The 24,529-nt window shown below is 39.8% G+C and overlaps 1 protein-coding gene and 1 long non-coding RNA gene across 7 annotated transcripts in view; both read left to right on the forward strand.

Annotated features, from left to right (window-relative positions):
- Nucleotides 1-24,529, forward strand: part of LOC118748531 — a 303,574-nt gene that overhangs the window by 237,421 nt on the left and 41,624 nt on the right. The window lies entirely within an intron of this gene.
- Nucleotides 1-24,529, forward strand: part of LOC118748538 — a 99,895-nt gene that overhangs the window by 72,155 nt on the left and 3,211 nt on the right. The window lies entirely within an intron of this gene.

The following is a 24,529-nucleotide window of genomic DNA, read 5'->3' on the forward strand; positions in this document are numbered from 1 at the left end:
CTTTTCACCTGCGTCCGTAGTACTACGGTTTTTCTGCCTCTTCTCCACCCGCTACTCTGCATTCATCGACATCGGCATCCAAATCCAACAGCTTCCCTGCCTTTGCACTTTCTTTCTACTTTGCCGTTTTTTTTTTCGCCACTCGTGTTAACATTCTTGCACGCATTCCTTTTCAAGCTACGCCACCCGCGCGTCGCTTTCAAATAATATTTTATTTTTTTGCTGTTGCTTTTTTACTACTACAATTTCCACATTGCGTGCCATGTTTATAATGCACTCACTCTAGGCAGTTTTGTTGGCGCAATTCTGCGGACCGTCAGTTAGTGAGTGCCGTTATTTCTACTACGCTTTTTTCTTTTGGCGCAATAAAAATTGTATTTCTTTACTAGCTCTGCGTAAATGTTTTAATTTGATTCGCACTTTATGGCCTTTTAATAGGCTTTTCGCATATTTCGCACTGTTTCGCTCTTTTTCTCTTGAAGCTGCCACGGGAAGTGTATGGCAATAATTTTAATAGCGTGTAGTTTGCGGCAAATTATTATATTTGTGCAATTTTTCAGCAAAATAATGTAATTAAATGGATTTTGTGATTAGCGCTGGATTAATGCGTGCCATGCAGCGCAGTATGTGCTGGGCCTTATGTGGAAGTAACTATTACAAAGTTGAAGCCGTTTTAGTAGTGAATGATCAGCTGGTTTTGTGTGTGAATCTAAAATGAAGTAAATAAAAAGAAGCAAATTTTTTAACAGAACTATGTACGTTCATCGAACTCTTCATAGCCATTTGATATTTAATTAGCTCATATTTGAACTCATACAACACGAAAATCAAGCAACTATAAATCACCTCATTTGTAGTAGAGGTCGTAAAAAGTGATATTCCATAAAACGAGCCGTGAAGTGATCTCTATAGGCGCCGAAAAGCAAATAAAATTTGATTTGAAAACCAGATGAGAGAATAAAAAAGTGGAAAATATGACTTAGGCAGCTTTAGAGCGTACGAAAAGCGTAGCATATAATTGAGCTTAAAGCAGACGTGTGTCTGAAAACGCTCGCACCTTTGGTTTTGATGGGAGAAGACACGTAATTTAAATAAACCTCTGTCATAAGTCCCTCATTTCTACCTCGAAAGTGTTTCACAGGAATCACTACGAGGCGTGAGTAGAGATCTTTAGGCCCTGCGTTGCGAAAAACGACTTAGAAAAGGATTAAGAACAGATATTGCAGCAATATTTTCTGGACTTTATTCCGTCTCACGATCGTCGAACTGATCTGCGTAAAAAGTCAAATTTACCGTACCTGGTGGTCATTCCTTGGTATCGGTACTTGGTAAAACTTATCGTGCATATTCAAGGATGAAGTAAAAAAATTACACCCAAATTCATAAAAATAGATAAGAAAATGTCACTTTATAGAGCCCATTAAATCTATTTTATTTTTTATGAATAAATCCATTAAATTATAAAAATAAGTGATTTTGTTTTAATAAAAAAATAACGACAAATTGAAATTTACATAGCATACTTTGACATAATGGAATGAATTTTTGATGAATGATAGTTATAACGTTGTCACATTACAAATATATTAAACAAGTAATTTTTCATCAAAAAATACAAGCGACTTCATGATCCAATGATCGGAACTAAACACACACTTGAAATATCGATAACGGTTCACGCGACCCAAAGTTATCCGATATCTAACATACATAAAAAAATTAATATAAAATATTCTGATCAGGGTTTGAAAAACTTGTAGCACAGCACTACTATTTTTGCTTTTGATTCGCTTTGCAATTTTTGTATCATACATGCCTAAATCAAAGCAGAGCAAAACAAATTAAATTAAACAAATTGCAGCATTTCCAAACCCTGATTCTGAGGAATTGCTAACCTTTCTCCTTTTTTGAAGTATCGATAAATCACGAGTCATACCTACCGACTCACGTAACTATCTCGTAAGGAAATTGCTCTATATTTTCACCACGAAATTAAAGTTCTTCGTTTGTAGGACCACTCTGATTCCAATTCGAGCAACAGCATCTCCACACTACGTAAAGCCTGTAGGATGAGAGTTCTCCTTCTCTACACATTCATAAAATATGCTACTTACCTCAAACAAACTCAGTTTTATCAAAAAGCACAAGCGCTCATAAAAACACACAAAAAGGCATCCTCTTTTATTAAAGCAAGAAAAACAATGCAAAAAAAGAATACAAAAAAAAAACAGTAATGAAGTACAAAAACAATTAACTTGTTCAACGCTTAAATCTGCGCCGCCCCTTTAAACAACAGACTGCAGCATTCAACAAAAGTCAAAGTGGCAGTGGCAACAGTCGCTGACCATAATGCGCATCTGGAGGCCGGCCCGTGGCATATAAATTCCAATGTGCGCCACAAAAAAAAGCAACAAGCAAACATTGTTTCAAGTTGTGCGTGGGCGATGCTGCTGCTGATGATCTTATTATTTTTGCCGCCGTTTTTGTTGTTGATAATTTTGTGGCTTGTATACTTATTGGTACATACATGCTTGCCCGTCGCTTGCCCGTTCTCTTATGGCAGCATGTGTGGCACTCAAAAACAAAACGCAAGCATAAAGTCATCGGAGTTGACAGCATAGCATTTTTATTGAGATGTCGAAAGAGAAGATGCATAAATTTTGATGTGACAATTAAGGCGGCGAAGGAAGCTTCAGTATTTGTTTTACTTAATTTTATTGAATGTTTTTTCTTTCTTTTGTAGTTACTCTATTTCGGCCTAAATAGGTTTTTATTTGCATCACTTTACTCCTCTGCGCTGGCATCGTCTGAACACTTGCTAATCCTCTATCTCACTCGTTAGTTATCGACTTTCGATGCTACTAGTACACTTGCTTAATTTGTCACCATTTCTTGCTCGTGGTGATTTATTGCCGTATTCGTTCGCTGTATGTACTCATTATATGCACACTGGCTTTCAAAACTGAGGGAATGGTGATCTTTTATTTTTAGATATTCACAATATTTTTCAAGATTTTTTTCTGTTTATGAAAATCAAATGTAAAACATATCAATCAGAGCTTCAAACTATATACAAAATTCAGAAAAAATGCACATAATTTTCATCAAAATTTCGAACTTATAACCTAATCTGAACTTTTATAAAAATTTTGGGTATGCAGTTACATATCTGATGAAATATTAGTAAAATAAGTCGCAAGTTTTAAATTAATAATTTTTGTTTGCTGGATGGTTTTATCGTTTTTTTTTTCATAGAACAAGTGCAGTTTATAAAAATATTCGTGGATTTTTTTTTAAATACTTGCAAACAGTCTTCCGCATTTTCTTTCACAACGCGATTTTTTAGCAGCATCAAAAATGCACTTATTTTTTACTTAAATTGCATGAGCCATGCAACTACTTGCCCAAAAATTGTCTAAGAATTTATTTAAAAAGTGCGAAATTTTTATAAAAACATTGTCTAATTTTTCTAAATTGTGTCAAAAGTTTGAAAAAAAACAAAACCCTCGATAAAATATTCTTGATTTTTTCTTAATTTTGTATAATATTTGAAATTTTGATTTATATTTCACTTAAAATTCTTTGTAAAGAAAAATCACTATTCACTCATTTTTGATCGCCGGTGTATTTACTCATCAAAGTTCGTATTTTTTTTTTCGGTGCAACTTTCCAGCTATGTAAATATGTATGTGTGTATGCATCATCTTAAAGTGGCCGCAACTCCTTCGCCTTGTTCTGTGTGTCTATTGTCTTCATTTATCTGTTGGCTGCTATCTCCTCTTCATTTGACGCCGGCCACCACCAACACCGCCACCTTTGGTGTTGCCAACAATCACCGACACTTGCCACTGTTTCTGCTGCTGCTCTCGCTTTGTGGCTGCCGCTTTCACACACCTTTTTTCATGGCATGTATGTTTTTTTTTTATCCAACCTCGGCTACCTGTTTTTTCGCTTGATGTTTGCCCACCGTCATTTAGTGGTTGCGCCTGTCGATCAATACGGTTCCTCCTGCTTGCCTTGCTGCCTGGCTACCGCTTTTCGATTGTTTGCTGCTTTGCTGTGCATTGTTGTTGTTGGCTGCTTATATTTATGAAATTTTGATCGTATTTATCGATTATTGGCTGTGTGCTTAGGAGGCTGGCTCCTTGAGTTTGCTCAACGCAGTATTCTTTCTACTGCGATCGTTGATTGGTATGGGCATGTAGGTGGTTCGGTATTTTTTTCTGTTCGAAACTGCGCAGAGATGGCAAACTTGTTTATGGTTTGAGATCTTTTACATTTTTTATTTCCTTAGAGGTCTTTAAGAAATAAGTTTTTGTTAGACGCGCTTTAGCAGAAATTTTACGAAGCCAACGGGCGATCTCGGAAATATTTCTCTTCATGAAAGACTTGCGAGAATACTTTTCAATCGCAAAATTTTATTTCAGGAGCATTTCCGGTAAAATCAGAAAGTTCGAACCCAAGCACCTAAACTGCAATTCAGCAAAAGTCGGACAGTCTAAGAGGCGGTGTTAAGACGATTCCACCTCGTCGTCCTCCATGCAGCAGCGACAGAAGGGGTCTGGTGTTACATTTAATCTCTCCGCGTGAACCCCTATAGGACAGCGGTGTGTTAGTACACCCACCAGAATCGAGAGATCCGGCTTCGCGAGCCCGAGGAGATCCCTAGACCTTCCCCGGTCCACCCTGGGCCAGAATGACCTGACAGTAGTACAGCCCTGGTTTTCCTCCAGCGTTCGCTGAGTTGACCCGAGGCCCATCTTTCCAAGAGACATCTACATGTAGTCAAGCAAACACTCCCCACTCGCTCTTTTCTTGGCGATACTACCACGAGGGTGCCACCTCTGGTCAGTTCATTAGCTAAGCATCGTGGTTTTTACTAACAGCAATATTGCTCTTGAGCATTCATTGAGTCACTTGCCAGTAATTTCTGCTCTAATATGAATTGCAACATTGTTTTTTTTTTTGACAAGCAAATAACCTTCAGCTACGCAGTCAAGTACCACCGCAAATATATCAAAAGGATATTAGAAAGTAAAAATAAAGCAGAAAATCTACAAGTTACCCTTTTTCAATTGCCATGCATCAATATTTGTATTTGTTAAGCACTCGCCTGAAGGATATTACACCGACCAGTGAGGTTATTTGTAGTTACATATAAACGTAGTACATAGTTCGCACACTTGCAATATGTATGTCAACAGTGCAATGTTTGTTTGTAAACATTTAATGAAAGCAAGAAATGAGAAAGTCAAAAATCTTTAGTCGAGAAAATCCATAAAATTTAAAACTTTCAACACACACCTTTTTGCGCACTTCGATTGCACGTCGTTGGAGCTTAAAACTCTTGCAAGCCATCGCAGCCTTTAAAACGACCACATATTTGTAAAGTTTTCTACGTTAACCTTTTTACCTTTGGAAACACGCATCGATGTAGCTACACACACACACACACATTTGCTTGCTTTACAAAATAGTGTTGCCACATATATTTGCCGTACATATTCGTTTTGTAAACTTGTCTTAACTTGTTGTTGCATGTTGGCAAATGCGGTGACCTTACTTATGGCAAACTTGTGCTACCAAAATCAACAGCAGTAGCATCAAAAAACAACAAAAAAAAAAGTGCGACAAAGTTACAGCAACTATTTCACATTTTGTTTTCGTTGTAAAGCATCCGTTCGTCGTTGAGAGAGCGCTCTTGCCGTACTGTTTAATATTCAACTTGTGTGCTTGCCACGTCTATAAAACATTTCAAATATCAAAGGTGTTTAGGTGCTGTTGTTTGTCAACTCTGATTGGCAACACTGGCTTAACAAAGTGCTCCGCTTGATTCAACATACAGACGTGCCTCATATCAAATACGCACCTCACTGAGTGTGACGCAGTTAAAGAGGTTAGAAGTTAAAAGTTGACAAAATCATGGAAGGCAAGTTGTGGGAAAAAGTTGTAATTCTTGAGATTTTGGTGTTGGTGTTGAACATTATGTTTTATAAAGGTAATATTTAGAGCGATAAACGTGACGGCAAAAGGCAACACGGCGAGTACTGATGCATTTTAAATAAAAGTAGGCAGATAAAAAGTTTTTAAAGAGATTATTTCTATCCCAGAAAGAGAATTTGGTTGGGGGGTCACAGTTGGTTCAAAACTAGAATACAGGCTAGGAGGTGGAGTATTCAGCAGGCTGTTCAACACTTACATACGTACCGGAGAAGACATATGCAACAATATCTTTTATCTACTCGGACAGTCAGGTGGCACTCCAAGCGCTTGACTCCTCGGTCACATGCAATTCAAGAACCGTAGCATACTGCCGTAGATCTCTAATCGAGCTGGCTAAACTGTCGAGTCGCATCAAAAATCGCTTTCGTTTGAACAACACTTTTTCAAACCTTTTCGACATTTTTTTCTTCAACACATCAGCGTCAATTTGCTAAAGGATTACAGTTTCATTCACACGAAAAAGTTCTGAAAAACTTCTCAAAAAAAAAAAAAATGGAAAAAATCACGCCTGTGAAAAGATTCATTCATGCAACTCGGTCACAATCTCAACCCAGTTACCCTCACTGATTCGCCATAGCCAGACACATGTTTATGGATATGTGTATGTACGCGCCGCACGCAAGAATACATATATCACAACCAAGACAAAAAAAAAAAAAGTAGAAAAAAGATCAACACAAATCTCATGCAAGACGATGCGCAGCGCGTGAGACCCAAAATAAAAGCTGATGAGAAGAAAGAACGAAAAAAAGGAGAAACGAGTCGCATCAAACGACAGCTGTCAACGACACAAACGTCTGCACCCAGTCAGCCAGTCAGCCAAGCAGCCATGCAGCCATGCAGTCAGCCAGCCACCCCACATTTGTCTGCCACGGTCAACATGCGCACCCAAGCACGCACTGCACACACATACACATACACATGCACACATATTGCATTGCATTATTCATTGTCATTGCAGTGTCTTCAAGATATATTTTTATGCATTTGTGTGTTTGCGACTATGACTGCTTCATAATTCAACCATTGCAGATGTCAGGCGCAGCAGAAGCAGGCGCAGCAGAAGCAGTCGCAGCAACACTTTTGCTCACCTCTTTGCCTCATGCCTGTCTAGTATGTATGTATGTATGTATGTATTTAGTTACAGTTGTATGACAATAAGAGCACGCAATAAGTGCATCCTCCTCAAATCCTTCAATGACTTCTTCAGTGGCTGCTTGCCTCGTTGAATAGCGCTGACTGCCTGACTGGCTTGCTGATCCCTTGCGCAATCATACGCATGTACACGTACTCAAAAAAGCCTATGCGCTATATATATATGTATTTATAAGATCTATGAGATTCATTCTGTTGTGTGCTGTGTGTGGGAAAAAGCTGTATGCCGCGAGCTGTGTGAGTGCGCCAGTTACCTTAAGGAACGCATAACTCAAATTGCAAATTTAGTACAATGATGTGCGCGCGTTGTGTGCCATTTTTTCTGTTCGTGAGTGTCTCACAGCCCAAAAATGGAGGCTTGGGAAAATGTGTGTTATTGGAGACAGTTGAACTGTGTATTTTACATAGCTGTTGCTGCAGTAGTCTACTTTTGCACCTTTGAGGATTTTAACAAACTTTTTTTTTTTTTTGATTTTTTTTTGTTTGTGCGCAACCCGTTCGGCGTCGTGGTGCCTGCATGGATTCATAGATTTTCTTGCCATTTCTAGAATTTTTTGTATTTTGCGCTTTTTTCTGTCTCTTTTCTGTGACTTTCTTATGTGCCGCTTGCTACTGCTGTTGCATTTTGTCTGGCTCTTGACAGCCTACAAATTTCTGTGCGACACACACAACTCACTCAACTGGGCCGGTGAGATTTGCAAACTTTTCGACAACTCTTTTTGGAGCTGGCATTTTTTGCAGTTATTTTTTATGTGCCATGGATTAGGAATAGTTTGCATTCAGTTATCGGCATTTTTTCATCTAATATTTCATTTTTCTCTTCTTTCTTGGCGTTAGTTGATTATTCCGGCAGAGTGAGAAGTTGGCGTACATATATCCGCCAACCCCTTGTCAAATTCGGCTTGTTGCTTTAGTCCAACATTTTAATACAGCCTTTTCTCACGACCTTCCACTCGGTTCTTTATTTCTATATTTGCAAACGTGTCTTCAGAAAATTTCAAATTTTTAAACTGAACCCAAAAATCACGTGAGCTAACACAAATCCAACTTAGTCCAACCGAGGCTATGAGGCCACCAAGGTAAAATCTGTACCTAGTCCACCCTTATCTAAGAGGCCGCCAAGGCATGAGCTCCAGGCCCGACTAAATGGACCTTAGCCAGCTGCGTTATGAAAAATTTGGATAGGCCGTAAGTGCTAGCAAATGAGTCAAACTTCCTATATGGTTTCGGAATGCTGATCTTATTAAACCGGTCTTCCTCAAGCCAATGAGCCGTAAAACTATGAAATTATTTCCTTCCCTTGAGAAATGTACCCATCGGTTGCCTCGGAGCTCTGAAATCAGCGACTCGAATTAAGTCCAATCTAAAGCTACTTGCATGTAATCCCGGAGCCTACCGAGTCACCAAGGCTACTCGGGGTACGGAGATACATACATACGTGGTACCTAGCGTTTCTCAAGTCGTAAAGCCGAGTTTGATACACTTTTAGAATTGCTCTCATTACTCTTCAGAAATACACCTTTACAATTTATTTCCAAGTATAGGCATAGAGAATTTTTTACAATGCATACAAAATTTGTGTATCAATTTTTTTCCGCTACAGACCGATGTCTGTACATTACTGATATTAAAGAAAAATTAATAAGGGCGGTCTTTATTAGAGCAACAGAGCCAAATCAACAGGTTTTAGGATTTTTTCAGATTTTACCGATGCATTGCTAGAGATCTAACTTAAAATATAGAAAGAAAAAAATAGAGTCGCCATCTTTTTGAAAATTGCACTTTAAGGAAATTGATAAGATGAAGTAAGCTCTGCAACATGGCTGCCAAAGGAAAAAGGTTTAAGAAGGCTTACAGCCGAATATATTTTCGTTGAAGGTTGCCACCTGTTTGACAATTTTAATTCAACTTAATTGATAAGATAAATTGAACATTGCAATATGGGTATGGACAGGCTTAGGAAAATTTACTGCCGAACATATTTTTGAGGAGGGTTGCCACCTTTGGAAAAATTTTATTAAATTAAACTGATAAAATTAATGAAATATTACAATACGGGTAGCACAAAACAATATAAAGGCGCAGTGAAGCACACCAGGCATTTGCTAGTTTTTTTTTTGAATACAACAAAAAAAAAAAAAACTTCCTAAGCCTATATAAAACTCATGAAAATTCAATAAATTTGCTTTAAAATTTGCGACTTTCTAATAAAATTTTTTTGATTTTGTAATTTTTAGCCAATTAAATTTTAGTGTAACAAAGTGCAAGTTTGATGTAGCTAGGACGTACCGTTGATTTTTGGTCATTTTTTGCTGTAGGACATAATTTATATGGCAGAAAATGCGCAAAAAAATCCATAATTCAACAGTAAGCGCTATCTATTGTGCTAAAATTTAGTGGGCTTTTAAACTTCATGCTCAATAAATTCTAAAAAAAATCCGATTAGAAATTGAAAATTTTTAAGCAAGTTTATTGAATTTTCCCGAATTTTGCACAAAGTTTAGAAAATGTATTTGTATGCTTTTTGTTATAGTACGAACTATAGTTTTATAAAAAAAACTTGTGGAAAATAATTTTGCATACATTGTGAAAATTCTCTGTGCCTGTACCTCTTTTCCGTGACTGTTTTGTGTGTTTACTGTATCGCTTCGTTGCATTACATTGCTTTAAAACTAATGCTAAGTTTACCCTGATGTTGTATTTTTCATTACTTCAAAATTTTTCCAATATTTAATATTTTATGCTTTCTTGCAGCTACAATTCACGTCCTTGCGCGAAACATTTTCTCCATTTTTATACGCTTTTATTTTTTCCAATCCACATTTCCCATATATTTTAATTGTTCTATAATCCCCACCTCACGAGCTCGAACAAAACTTTCTTTATTGCGAAACTCCAATGTAGATTTGCGCTGCCGTATTCCCCATGGAATCCCTATTCCTGTGCACAGTATTACATCTATGTATCCATTTGTATCGCTTACAAAATCCACAACCAAGCAGAAACAAAGCAATCACTGTATTCGATACCAGAGCGATATTACCCATCGAGTACTGTTACTTCGCATAGAGTTGTATGCAACTACAAATTTTAGCTGCACTTTTTTGTCTGCACCACATTTTCTTCCTCATGCGCTCCTTTTTTGTACATACTTTTTTTCTTTTTGTTACATTTTATTTTACTTTACTTTTCTTTGTGAATGACTCACTGCTTGCTTCGTACATACGCCTGTAACTCTCCTGTGGAATTTATTTTATGTTGTTTGCCAATTCGTTTGTTCGAAAAAAAAATACATGAATCTCTCTTTTTCACCGTTCCGCGCTCCTTTCTTGCTGCGACTGCTACTCGAATAGTGTATTGCACTGCTACATTTCCCACTAGCAACGTACCGTACCGCACCGTGTCGATCCGACCCGTCCAATCCAACCACGGCAGCCTGCTCTGCTCGGTTTTTGCAGCATGCCACTGCTCAAGTCGGGCATATCAATGCCAGCTGCTTGATTGGTTTACTATCGATTTGGATTTGCTGCTGCTGGTTTTTTGTTTGGCATTTTTCTTTTTTTCTTGCTTGGAGTCTTGTGCGCCGCCGGAGTACTGCGAGCACACCTTACTACCCAGGCTTTGTTGCCGAGCCACGCTAAGCGTTACCAGCTGTGTTGGCATTACTTTCTTTGCGCCAGTGTCAATCAAGCGCTCAGTCAGGCTCAGCGTGGCTTTTTATGTGGCTTTTTGGAAGCACTTCCTATTTTATTACGCAGTGTGGTTTATTTTTTTTCTACTACAACAAGTAAATTGATCTCTTTTTTCACTGATTGCTGCATAACACAAATTAAATGTTAAATTTGCGAGGCAATAATAGGCTTTCATTGGCCTTAGCTGGCACTCACATCGATAGTGTCTTGACTTTGCACAAATTACTACTAAATTGATTTGCACTTAACATGCGTGTGGCGGCACCAATTCATTCGGCGATGATAAGGCCAATGAAAATATGCAACGTAATGTTCGACTTATCGATGCTGCTGAGTGGATGATGACAACACAGTTTTTGAAATCTGCGGCCGGAGGCGATTTAGCAGAAGTCTTTGACTTAGAGAACAGGTTAAATTCCAGTTTTCATAGCGAAAGAAGGCTTTTAATGCAGAAAATACGAAAATTAAATGTTGGCTTTCCATACGGGCTGTCTATTGGGCTTATTCAAGTTTATACACCAACACGTAATTATGGGCATTTCACGGTATCCACAACTCCCAAAAAGAAACATATCTTTATTAAGTATTTATTGAAATGATCGGATAATTTCTTTAGCCTGAAGCTCACCTGCAATTCTCAATCATTTTATGAAATACTCTTTATATGTATGTACCTTGTATTTTCTAAAGGTATTCTTATATCTGCCCTAATTAACAGAGACTAAACCAAACCAGGCGACGAGAAGCACTTAACGCCATAAACACCCAGATAACTCGTGACCTTAACCGAACCGCCCTATGTGAGGACAGTCCTAGTAGCGTTGGATCTGTCAAAGGCGTTTGATACCGTCAGCCACTCCACGCTACTAGAATATATTGAGGCTTCCTCTCTCCCACACGGCTCCCCTCTCTCAAACTCCGCGAATTATCTGAGTGATTGACATCCGTCAGTAATTTTCAGAGACAAAACCAGCAAGCCAAGAAAGATGAAACAGGGAGCCCAGAGGGTGGTGTCCCTTCCCCGCTACTATCTCTCTCAGCTTCCTCAACCATCAGAGCGGTCTCTATTGTCTCTTGTGCTGTCGACTGCTCGATAAGGGTATCTGGGAATGGAGTTGATGACTTGTGCTCGAAAATAAACGATTTTTCTGGCTTCTTCACTGCAGGAGCTAACCCCTACAAAATCCTCGGCAACTCTACCAGCTGGGAATTTACGTCGATGGCGCTTAAATTCCGACGGTAAATAACCCGAAAATTGTCGGAGTAACCTTCTGTAGTCTGTTCCCCTTCTACAGAACTGCAACAAGGTTCTCAAGGGCAAAGACAAAGAAACGTTGCAGGAAATATACAAGGCAATTAGCCGGCCGGTTCTAAGCTATGCAGCGCCTGTGTGGTCGCAGGGGACTAGAAAGACGCAGTGGACGAAGCTACAGACTTTCAAAACACGGCATTTCGGACAACGATCGAATTCTTCTGATGTCGTCACAACATCACCTGCAGGACGAGGCTCAAATTCTCGCTGTTACAGAGCAGAACACAATGCTCTGTAAGCAATTCCTAGTAGGGAGCCACCGACGTGGGCACCCGAACAGACACTTGCTTGCGGAGGTGCCCTCTGCAAAGCACGTCAGAAGGCATATATACTAAATAAAGGGCGAAGTTCAGAGGTTCATAAAGCAACCTCTGGAGCTGACAGCATACCGACATGCCATAAACGGCATTGAACCACAATAGCCGACCTGTCACTGCAGCAGGTTAAACTCGTACCTCTGCAGATTAGATGCAGATATACCCCACGAGTGACCGGCATGCGGAGCGACACCCCACAGCTCGAGACATATCTTCTTTGTCCCTATGGACAGACCCTATAGAAGCTGCACGCTTGTTGGGTTTCCGTTAGTTGTGCTTGACGACAACGATTGAGAGATAAGCCGTTCTAGGCGGGGTTGAGGAGCCGCTACAACAACAACAACAACGAGAAGGCCGAAAACACAAATTAGCTTGAATAGAGGGCATGTTCTTAAAAGAACACAGTGATTACTTGAGAGTCCTTTGCTGAAGAAGGGCCTGACAAGTGTGAGCTCCAAAACTACGATCACTTGAGTTTCCACAGCAAAGCCATTGAGTCGTATAATCGAAAGCCTCAAATCTGAAATATCATCATCACTCTTCTTAAGAAAGTCGTCACATCCTATGTAGGTGGCCAAGGAACACTGAGCCATTGATCCATGAGCCTTTTCCACCTCTTGAGAGGTATTCACCTTGACTATACACATATTGAATGAACTTTGGAATGGAAATACATTCGTTTACGAGCATCGAACTTCATCTCATTCATCATTGGTTACAGATAAAATCTAACTTCGAAACCAGCTACGGCGGCATTGGAACAAAACCAATTCCACTAATCAAGCTCACAGCCATGGTAGTTTTCACACCTTCGGAAAACTCATCGTCTTAGCCAGAGCCTTCCAAGGCATCCGCTAGCAATAAATACAGCTCCGGGCTCCAAGCAGAAGTGTTTAGATCTCCTTCCGGTAAACGGATCACCTCGTCAGGCTGTCTTGTAATTAGGAAGTCAGAAGCTGTCGAGCCTTTGAGCTTAAATAAATGAACTCGCTTTTCATTTCTTCGAGCTCGCCTAAGCTGCTAAGGTCTTGGCAGCAAACTTCAGTTGCCAAACAACGGGGTTTTTCATTCCACTGGGATACGGAAGAGCATACAAATTCCAAAATTTATTTTTAAAGATAATCCGATAGGACACATTAAGCTCTTTGCTCTTCTCAATAACGATTTTTGCTTATTCTAGAAAATCCCACAGAACGGAACTACTAAGCAACTAAACTCAATAACGAGATCAGCTAAAGTGGCAGCATCAACAAAAAACAAACTGCTAGCAACAACATAAATGGCACCTAAAAGCAATCAGCCTGGCGGCTATGTATAGCAAGTGGCCGTCGAGCAGCGGTAGCGGCAGGTGGCCAATTGCCAGTGAGCAGTGGCAAAGCAAAAGGGCATTAAAACAACAGCAAACGCGACCGAGCACTAAACAAACTGCGATGCGTAGGCAACAACAGTGGATACAGCAAAAAAAAGGCCTAAGAAACTCGATTGTAGTCATCGCTGCCGCCGATGTGTTGTAAACACCTTTTCGTCGCTTGTTTGTTTGCTCGCCTGTTGTCTGCGAGTTTTGATTGCGGCCGCCGACACCAGCAGCACTTTTTCACCTGCCGTTTTGTTTAGCAGTTTTTTTTTTTGTTTTTTTTTGTGAGGCATGTTTTCGTGCCACCTTGTTATTGCTTCTATTGTTGTAAATCATCAACATGCGACGTAGGTAGGCAATCAGGCAGCCAAGCTGTCACTCACTCACTCACTCATGGACTCGGGCAGCGGCAATAGTCCATCAGCAGACGTCGAGCGTCCGTCGGCGTTTTGGGGCATTTGCGAACCAAGTGCGGCTTGTGGGCCTATTAATTTTGATGTTTATGATTAAATACCCATGTCTCGTGTCTGTTCAGCAGTTGTTAGCCGCACGTCCAGGCGCGAAGTGGGCAGGCAGTCAGTCAATGGCGAGCAAGCAATCCTGCACCACAACGAAGGAAGGCAGGCCGGCAGATAGGCAAACAAGCGTCCAGTTCAGTCAGCTTGGCACCCAAGTCATGCAGCCAATTGACTTTGATTTGTACATGCCACCGCGTTTCATGTTTGTGGCATAAACGCTGACAATCAACATGTGATTTGTTGGCGGCCGCCGGACAGAGTGCGAGGAGCGAAAGTGAGCGTACCACGTAATGTCTGCTGGCCAAGTTTTTGCTACCTTTTTACGCTTTTGTATATTTATTCTTGTTAGCCAAAATCCAGCTGGACCTTTTGCTTTGAGTCGATAAATTCGCACTTCTTTCTTACTTTCTTTGCTTGGCAGGATTTTTTGTATTTCCCTTTCTACTGACCGCCGCCAATTTTCACTGTATTCCACAAATCATTAAGTAGCGCGCTCTCCGTGATAAACTTATAATTATGCGCAATTAAAAGTGCGCACCTCGCATAAGAAACGTCTTCGTTTCTTGGATTGAAGGGTGTCAACGGGCTTGTGCTGGCAAGTAGTGTTTGTTTAGCGGTGTATAAAAGTTGTTGAAAGCGCACCTTGTTTGGCACAAACATATGTTGAAAGCTAATAACTCTGTGTGCTTTTCTCCGCAGTCTGATTTGTCGGAAAGAGGAGAAGTTTGAAGACAGCTTTGTTAAGTTGTCAACTCTAAAATAACAAGAAGGTTTTTTTGAACTGCTACTGTTGTTAATTACTCCAGGAAAGTGCTCTGCGAGTTGCAGGCAAGTAGTCTTTACTTGCACTGGTCTAGCGTTTTCGTTTGGACAACGAAGGCCAGTGAAAGAAAGACATGAAATGCAAGGCGTGGACTAAGCTGTCAATCGACGCCATGAGCTGTAAGATGCCACCAGTCGGATTGAATCGGTGGACTACTAATGAGCGCTACCATAATAGAGAGATATTCCGTGAAACGTTCAGGGTCTATTATATAGGCTCAATGTTCTCTGATGACTTGATTGCTTTGCTGGTAAAAGTAGGAGATTAAAGGGTTTTGAGGTTTTCGGCAATACGAGCAGAGTCAATATTAGGCTCATGTTTAATGGGAAGGTGGCTAAGACGTCAGACCCTCTGATGACTTGATTGGTTTTCTGGTATGAAGGAAGCTTAAGGAATACATAAGTGCTCAGTGAAAGATCCAGAGGCATTTGAAGGTTCTAGTTTAATGAGAAGCTATCTACGACACCAGGCTCTCTGATGGTTGGGTTGCTATGCCGGTATGGGTGGAGGGTTCCGAAGTTTGCAGCGATACGAGCAGAAAAAATTTTGGGCCCTATTTGAATGGGAAAATGCCTCCGAATCGGAGTAGGGCTTTCTACCGAAGAAAACTCTGGTGTTTCTGGGTTATTTAAAGCAAAAGTGGAGACGGGACCGATAAAATAGGGTGTGATAAAGTGGGAGAGGAGAGAATAGATAAGGCAAAATAGGATGTGATGCGAAAGGATGGTATATAACAGGGTAAGATAGGGTGGATTGGATAGGGTAGGAAAAGACAAGGATGACAGGCAGATCATAGCATAGGATAGGATAGAATGAGGTAAGATGAATAGGATGGGAAAACATAGTTCAGTGATAAAGGGGAAACGAAAACATGGCATAAAAAAGTTTAAACTAAGTTTGAACAAGTTAGGGTCATCTCATTCTAGCTAAGAAAAAGACGGCATGGAATATAAGAGGTTAAGATGAGATAAAATGATGGCATGAGATAGGGTAGGAAAGGATAGAAAGGGCTAAGAGAGGATTAGAATGGATGAAATAGGCTAGCTTAGGATAGCATACTATGAGAAAGGAAAGGATAAGAAGATCTAGGTTCGAATAGCATGGGATCCTAGCTTGGATAAGAACTATCTGTCTTTTTATTAGAAATCTTTTCTTTAGTGGGTCGAAGTGGAATTATTTCAGCTCTTTTTACGCTATACCGATTTTACGATCTTAACTTCAGTTCTTGCCATATCAATAGCTCGACTCAGTCTTTGACAACCCTTCCTGCTTCTTAACCGCCTTTTCATTTACGAGTTACTACCATTTTTAATCTCTTTAACTCGATATATAGTTTCAAAGTTATTTCCTCAAAAATTCGACATTAACAGTCAGTTAAACGCGTAAGCAGCCAATTAAAACCAGATTCTTAGATCGCATTAGACGAAACGAAAATATTTATACATCATTACTTAGTCTAATAGCTCGGCCAACTGCTGGCTAACTGGGTTTTTGCAGAAAATCCAATTAACCTAAATGCTTTTGACACTATTAACCGCAAAGTCATTAATAAAAATTCATAAAATTCACGCGTCACGCATTCTTCACTAAAAAATTAAATAAAATTATTATAACTCGCCGCTAAAAGCGTGCCTCGGTGGCGGCTCGGCGTGCAGTGGCTGTTGCGGCTTTTGACGTTAATCGCTAAAGCTTCTGTAGGCGTGAAAAAATAAGCAAAATTTGCAAGCATTCAGCAGCAGCAAGCAAGCAAGTTCGATTATTTTAAGCGTGTAAGAGACTGTCGTCGTCATAGAGATTGGTGGGATTAAATCAGGCAGCAGCAGCGGGCGGAAGGTATACAATTTGTTGCGCCGTAAACCACCGTAGAAGTGTTGATTTTGCACGATGATTTTGTTGGCTGGCTTGTTATTGGCGGCGTAATGCCGGTGATTTTGACACAGTGGAGACCAAAATAATTTTTTTTTTGAAGTTCATATTTTTTGCAAATTTGGTAATCGCGAACAAGCTATTCAGCTTTTTATGAAAAAGTTCACAAAGTTTTTATATTCATTAATATTTTTAAGAGAAAAATTTGCTAGTTTAAGTTAATAAATTTTTTAAGTGTACACAATTAAGTGAGTTTAGTTAAATTTTTCAACTATCTAAACTATTAAAATATTTTTTTTTAATGAGTATCGATATTTTTTTTAACTTTTTATTGTATACATTTTTGATTTTCAGAAATTTAAATTTTTTCTCTTTGTCGTCTTTTTATTGCAATCTTTTGCCCATTTTATAGTGTTTTTTTCAAATATTTTTTTCTTACTAAAACTTCAGCTTTTTTCTGCTATTCAAATTTAATTTTTTATAATATTTTACAACGATTTTCTAAACTTTCTAAATTTATTCTTTAAGTAGATATTCACAATTACATACACTTTTTTAATTTTTTAATTAATTACACTTTACAAATATTTTTTTAACGCCTGTCCAACAAACTTTTAATTTTCTATTGGGATTTTTATTTTTTTTTTGCAGAAATTCAAACTTTTCAACTCTATTTCTTTTTAGTTGGCATATCTACTTATGTTTTTTGTATAGAGTTTTTCTTACTTTCCGCATTTTTCCATAATTTCCGCTGCCTTCTTTTCATCTCAAAACAACTTCTCGCCATTAGCAATTCAAAATATTTACACTATTTATGCAAATCTTTCGCAACAACAACAATATCGCAAAACCAGTAAAAACAGCTGTCCCCGCAAAGTTGCGCCTGCCCTACTGCTTTGGTTTTAGTTTAATCAAGCGCGCATTAAACGCGTGTAAGCCAAGTTAATTTGCCACGAGCCGCGGTTAAGCTTATTAAGTTGCGCTAAGACAGTTCGAGAGGCTTAAATAAAAAAACAAATTTAAAAAATATAAACAAATGAATGCCATAAATATGAATAAAAATGAGAAAAAAGCTCAAAAAATATGAAAATTTTGGAAATATAAAAAAAAATCAATTTCGAAATATTAAAATATATGCATATACATTTCAGATACGTCTAGGGATTTATTTTCCCTTTTCGCCTTTAACCACATTTGATTCGTATTAATTTTATTTTTATTTTTGCTTAAATAAAAAATGTCGAAATATTATTTATAAATGGAAATGAGTAAAAAGCATTGCTAACAAATATATTGAAAAATTATACAAACAATTTTAAATGGGCTTTTACGAAACCAAAAACCATAAATAAATGAGCCAAAGCCGTATCTAAAATACTAGCAACGGCAACGGCAACGGCTATTGAAGCGTAAAGCGGCCACAATAAAGCCGCTCAAAGACAACATCTAAGCTTTGTTAAGTTATTTTACCTGCTGAAGAGCCTGTGAACTTTGCGTACGCTCGCTTAGCGGTCGATTACGCGTGCGCGCACGCATTTTGGCTTAATTAACTCAACGATGGCGGCGGTGTAGGTTACGTTACTTGTGTGTTAACGAGCCAACATCGTCGCAGTGGTTTCAGCAACTATTTTTTATTTAAACTTCAAACACAATAACAACAACCACGCTTAGCAGCTTTAAAACTTTGTAGGCGCTGCGCCGCCACCGCCGCCACCATCACAGTCGCCACAATTATGTTATTCTTCCACAATGGCCCATCATGTCTCGATACAAATCACTTGGCATTCGTTCGTTCGATGTGTGCGCTGAGCTTTAAAAATATACCTGCGTGGCAAAGAGTTGAGGCATACTCGCGTGTTGTAATATATTTAATAAAACTAGACAACATAAACGCCGAAGAATGCTGTGTGGCACGTTTGTTGGCCAAGGTTGGTTGTTTAGCAGCTGCCACAGAGGCGTGAAAATATTTCTCGCATCACTGCCGCAACGCAGCCGATGCAAGACGTTTAGAGTGCTATGCACTAAGCGCGCGCAGTCAAGAGTGAGTAAACGTAGTTTGACGAGGAGGATTTAGTTAAAGTTGGTGGTCTCTGCGCGCTGCGCTGCGTGCTAACAAGCTTAAGAATGTGGCGAAGGGCAAGATTTTTATGATGAAATAACAAGTGTGGCAATAAGCATGGCAAGTGTCAGTTATTAAAGCTTGCTGCAGTCGCATGAAAGGCAGCGCTTAGCTGGATGGTGGCCGTTTCAAGATGCGCTAAAATTTTTGTGAATGTTCAGTGAGTTAGAAAAATGGTTTTTAAGATCTATGTTTCTAATCTGGCAGATCTTTACTGAGTGAGTGGAGGTGTGAAGAAGTTAGACAGTTAAATACGAAAAGTTCGTGAATGCATAGTGAGACATGATGGAAATCTATCGGACCGTGTTGGACCATTGCGAATAGATTAGTTTGAATGAACCACTCTCAAAAAGTTCGTTGGACACCAAAAAGTTTTTCTTTTTGGATGCGAAGCTGAGGTTTTCAAAACCCATTCCGTGTATGGTTTCAACACATCTCGAGCTTTCGGCTTATGCAGGCAGCTCTTTCAAAAGTCCGTGACTTTATTGCTCTAGTCTTTGCGGAAATCGTCTTTGCGAAAATTTGAAGCGCATTCCTCAGAGTGTAGGAAATTCGCGCTGTATATGTACTCTGATTTTGGATCTCTACAGCGTATAAGCCTTGGAAAGCTTGGTATTTTTTTCCTCTTTGTTGCTCGAGTATCGACCAACGAACACGAGAAACGCTGTAGGTGTTTACATTTAACGGCTGTTTTTGCCGCCCGGCCTTTTTCTCAGCTCGCGAGCAAATCGCAAAGGTTGACTTAGTTTCCCATCGCTCTTCTTGACTTTTTCCTCACACACTTGACTGTTATTTCACAGTAGAATCTCGGCAGCTTCCAACCTTCTTCACGCATGTCATCTAAGCTCTTTTAGTCATAGCTGTCTCTCGGTAATGAAGGGAGGACGAGATCCAGGCTGTTCAGCAACATGGTAGGTCCTACCGAAATTCACTTAGTGAAAATCGCGATTCCATTGGGACGTCTTAGTCAAAAGTTGCTACCTTAGTTGCCTGCGATCTATTCGTGACTGGAAAAGTTTTTTGAGATAGAGCGTTATCGAGCTGGCTGCCGAGATATGTCGATCGCTTTAATGCCTTCGCTGCAGTTTGGCACTCGATGGAGTCCTTTGTTGCAGGTGAAGTTTAAAACCCTAGCCTGCTGAATCGGGTGTAGGTTGCTAGTCGATCACTGGGCTTCTGGGATCACTCAGGGCTTCTTATCACTTTCCTACATCTTTGTCTATTTGAGTTTTCTTGCTCTAAAACTCTAAAGCTCATGACATATTCGTTTCACTGCTTCATAGTTTAGACGCCGCCTGAACTTAGGTACCTGCTCATTCCTATAATTGGGCAAGTTTAGTTGCCGTGCTCAACCTTCTAAGTTCCATTGTCCTCTCGATAATTTGGTATTGTGCCAAATTACCTTTAACTCTACTTACATAGCCATTCCGCATTCACAGTTTTGCGATAAGCTTTTGGCATTTGAGGCAACGCAATTCCACTTAATAATAAGTATAGACTTTTGGTTTGGAGACACGTCAGACTCCTTTTATGATAGCCAATATCTGTTATATTAATTTCTGTGTCGCCTAACGTTTTCCTCTAATCCCTGTGAATTTTTAATTTTAAATTGTGATATCAAATCCTCGCTTCTAGCGATACTTTTTATGGATTTAGCAACAACAGCAAACAGCAGACAAAACACTTGCTGTTCGCAAATTGCACAACGAACATGACTTGACGTTTATAATCCCCATAACCTTCAACAAAACCACTGTCGTAATCCACTACCTCACCACCAACAACACCGCCAGCAGTGCATAAATACTAAATGTTTCCGCACTGGATGACAACAGTGACGCCTGTCGAAGTGTCGGTGAGTATTGTTGTTGGTGTTAGTGTTGACTTGGTAGTGTGAAAACAAAAATCAATAATCCTTCAACAATGCGAAAACATACGTCCTTCCAACTCCACTCGGTTATTGCGAAAGCTTGCGTGTGTGTGTGTGTGTGTGTGTAGACACTGCTTAATGACATATTTTATACTACATCTAGTAGATGGCTGTTTATACGTATTCGTGTGCACTCGACTGTGTGTGTGTGTGTGCGCTGGTTGACTTGGACGTCGATTTTACATTCAAAAGTGTAGCCAAAAGTACGAGTATATGACAAGTCGGTGTTGTAAATGTACGGTTGCCATCACAGTGCGCCTGCATGACAGCCTGTGTGGCCTATGGGAAAAGGGGTTGCTGTATGTCCTTGAACTTAACGATTGGTGACAGTGCCAGTGCGAAGGGATATAAGCTTTTCTGCGAGTCGAATGCTTGCAAGTGAAAGGAAATTAAAAATATTTGAAACATAGTGCGAATGAAAGTGTGCTGCAAGAAGCACCTTTGCAAAAATTAATAACTTTTGAAAAATACGATAAGCTGATAGATGCATGTAAAAGAAGACTTCAAGTGGAGTATGTTTAGTTGAAATTGCAGGTTGGGAATTTAGTGCAAGTGACTAGCTAGAACAAATTTTAACTAACGCCGGCGGCAGCACACTGTAGAATCAAAAGAAATCGAGTAGCTCATAAGCTGACAAATTGCGGATTTGCCGCGAAGAAAAATTTACCGCGCATTTTTGCGGCGTCAGTATTTTGTCCCAGAACAGCAATACCTGCAATACAGCTAAACGCTGCTCGAAAAGTCTCTCTGGGTAACTCTTTATAATCGCAACACGTTTACAAACTTCTCCCGTGCTGTCATCCTGCCAACTACCGGCTCACAAATTTTTAAATTTCGTTGTCATTTAATTCCTATTTGTCGTATTCTGCTGTTGATTACGCATTCCACTTTCATTGTTCTCTTGTCTGCCCACGCACTTGACGGAGGCACATTTATTTCCCCAAAGCAGCGGCTATCAGTACCATCCATCTACGACGTAGATAGATGCTACGCGTAACTTTTCTGACGTATTTTCCCTCCTCTTACTCAACATACGACGTTTCCGGCCGTCATTCCCTTTGTGCTGTGCTTACGACACAGACTATCCGCTTCTTTGTATTGCCTAAACAGAGCCTAGTTGGGTATGCGTTGTGTTTTTGCCACTTTTGACATTCTAATCAAATTTGTTTGAGCCGCGCGGCAAAGTACATAAGTAGGCATTTGACAGTCCACCTCTGCAACGGTCGCAAGACCAAATGTAAATTTCATCCCTCTAAGCCACTTGTGCCGAGTCACAAAAGTTTTTGCGTTGTTTTGTATTGCTGGTGTGGACCCCACCACCATGTGTCCTTACAGCATTTGAAGCTTTCATTTTCTTTTCATTACATTTTCGTCTTGCTCATCATAGCATTGAAAATGCGCACTTATCAACAGTAATATCAACAGCAGAACCTTCAATGGCTGCTCGTGAAACCATTTCTCAGATCGTTGGCAATGTTTTACTAGTTATCGTCTTCATTAGCACTAAACGTTATTGCGCACAGCATTTTCTATCAGCATTAACATCAGCATCATCGCGAACATCAGCATCATCGTCAACATCAACATCAACATCAGCATCAACATCAACATAAATTTCATCAACGACATCGTCAATACTTGTTTGCCTGCGTGCGTGGCAAGGTTTTACCATCAAAGTCGAAATTTCACGGGCACATTGGGTAGTGAGTGACAGTTTGAGCGCCGTTGCTTACCATTCGAACGTCATAATCGCGATGTCAATTTTGCGCTGTTTCGTTTTACAGTTTTTCATTTCATTTGGTTGGTATGAAAAAGTGCATCATCGCATGCTGATCGTACTTCTGCGCCGCCAGGAATTTTTCGATATATTAACGCACTCGCTCCACGTTTTTTAATGCCCCATTGACTACGTCCGACGCAATACGTCGAAGTTAACAACGCGCGCCTAAAAAGGAAATCCACTCATGTGAGAAGTTTTAGAGGGAATTTTTTGGCCTTCCTTTCTTTTTTCCTTCCTCACCTCCTACACTTCCACCAACATTGAAATTAATTAATTTCCCCAACCATGCTGACGTTTATAAATTTGACATTCGTTGAGTTTGTGTTTGGCCTCGCAGGCATGCTTGTCTAATCGAATAATGACGCTAATATTATTTAAGTCTCGATTGAATGAATAAACGTATGATGACGACGAATAGACATTAATTGTGAATGAGCTGTGGCTGATGACTGACTGCGTATGATAATCACAGCGGTGTTGCCTTTAGCACCGTTTACTGAAGTTCTTAATTAGCAATTTGTTGCTGACGTTGTGCGTGCTGAAGAGCAGAACACGAAATGAAATCCAAGGCAAAATTAGAATATTTCTTTTAATGAGTTACAAGATTACTTCATTAGAGGTAATCACATTATTTAATGGATTTCCACACTTCCTTCTTTAACAGCAGTGGCGATTCCAGCACTTAAGCTCTGTTTCCAGTTGCAATTTGTGCAAGAGGGCTTATATCACTTAAAATAAAAATTATAGCAATGTTGGCGGTACGGGTTTGAGAGCAATCATATTTTCCAAGCATTGCTGCCAGCTGCCTTGGACTGTCTGCCATGAGGAAATTGGTGATTTTTTAGTTTTAAATACCACACATCATTGTTTGCACTTTTCCGCTGTACAGTGGAAAATTCCTCAAAACTCAACGCATTAATGCAATTGTGCCGCGAAATGTTAAAAATTTCCGCATTTACAAGCTGCATAACGAGATACACGAAATTGCGTTTCTCCTTCCACTTCGGATTTCTTAAATTTTTGCGAATCATTGAAATCTCATTGGAATTTTTAAGCCGAAAAAACGACAATTTTTTCGCGCATAGCCTCAACGCGGCTAGCGGCAGCGAGTCTCAAAAATCAGCACAGGCGGTCGTCATGAAAGAAGTCGTCGGCATGCAAGACGAATGAAACGCGGCAGCAGTCAGTCAGTTTCACAGCATTTTAAGTGGCGTAAGCGCGAAGCCGAAAATCGCATTAAACGTAACCAAACGACCAGCGAACAAAAAAAAAAAAAAAATGCAGCCAATTCAAGCATTCAGGTGGTGGTGAGGTGATGCGGCTGCTGCTACTGCCAGTTTGCGCGTCCGTTTACGGTTGTTATCATCAACACCGCCAACAATCAAAAGCAAGCCGTAGTAAAGCCGCTCAAATGCCACCGCGTGAGATTGGGCACTTGCTGGAGTCGGTGGTCGATTCAGTAACCGCTGCTCCACCAACAAAGTGCGACAAAGCCAACATGTGGTGGTTTGGATCCGAGCTTTCGCACCAGCGCCGCTGTTTGTAGTTGTAAGTTCTTTTATATGTGGACAAAGTGTTCACTGCCAGCGGCGACAACTATGTATGAATACGCGTTCACCGATCATTCATGCCATGTTCGTAGGCCGCGTAAATTACTATT

The sequence above is a fragment of the Rhagoletis pomonella genome, unplaced genomic scaffold (genome assembly GCF_013731165.1).
Source record: "Rhagoletis pomonella isolate Grant_MI unplaced genomic scaffold, Rhpom_1.0 Rhpom_scaffold_00013, whole genome shotgun sequence".
NCBI classification, from domain to species: domain Eukaryota; kingdom Metazoa; phylum Arthropoda; class Insecta; order Diptera; family Tephritidae; genus Rhagoletis; species Rhagoletis pomonella.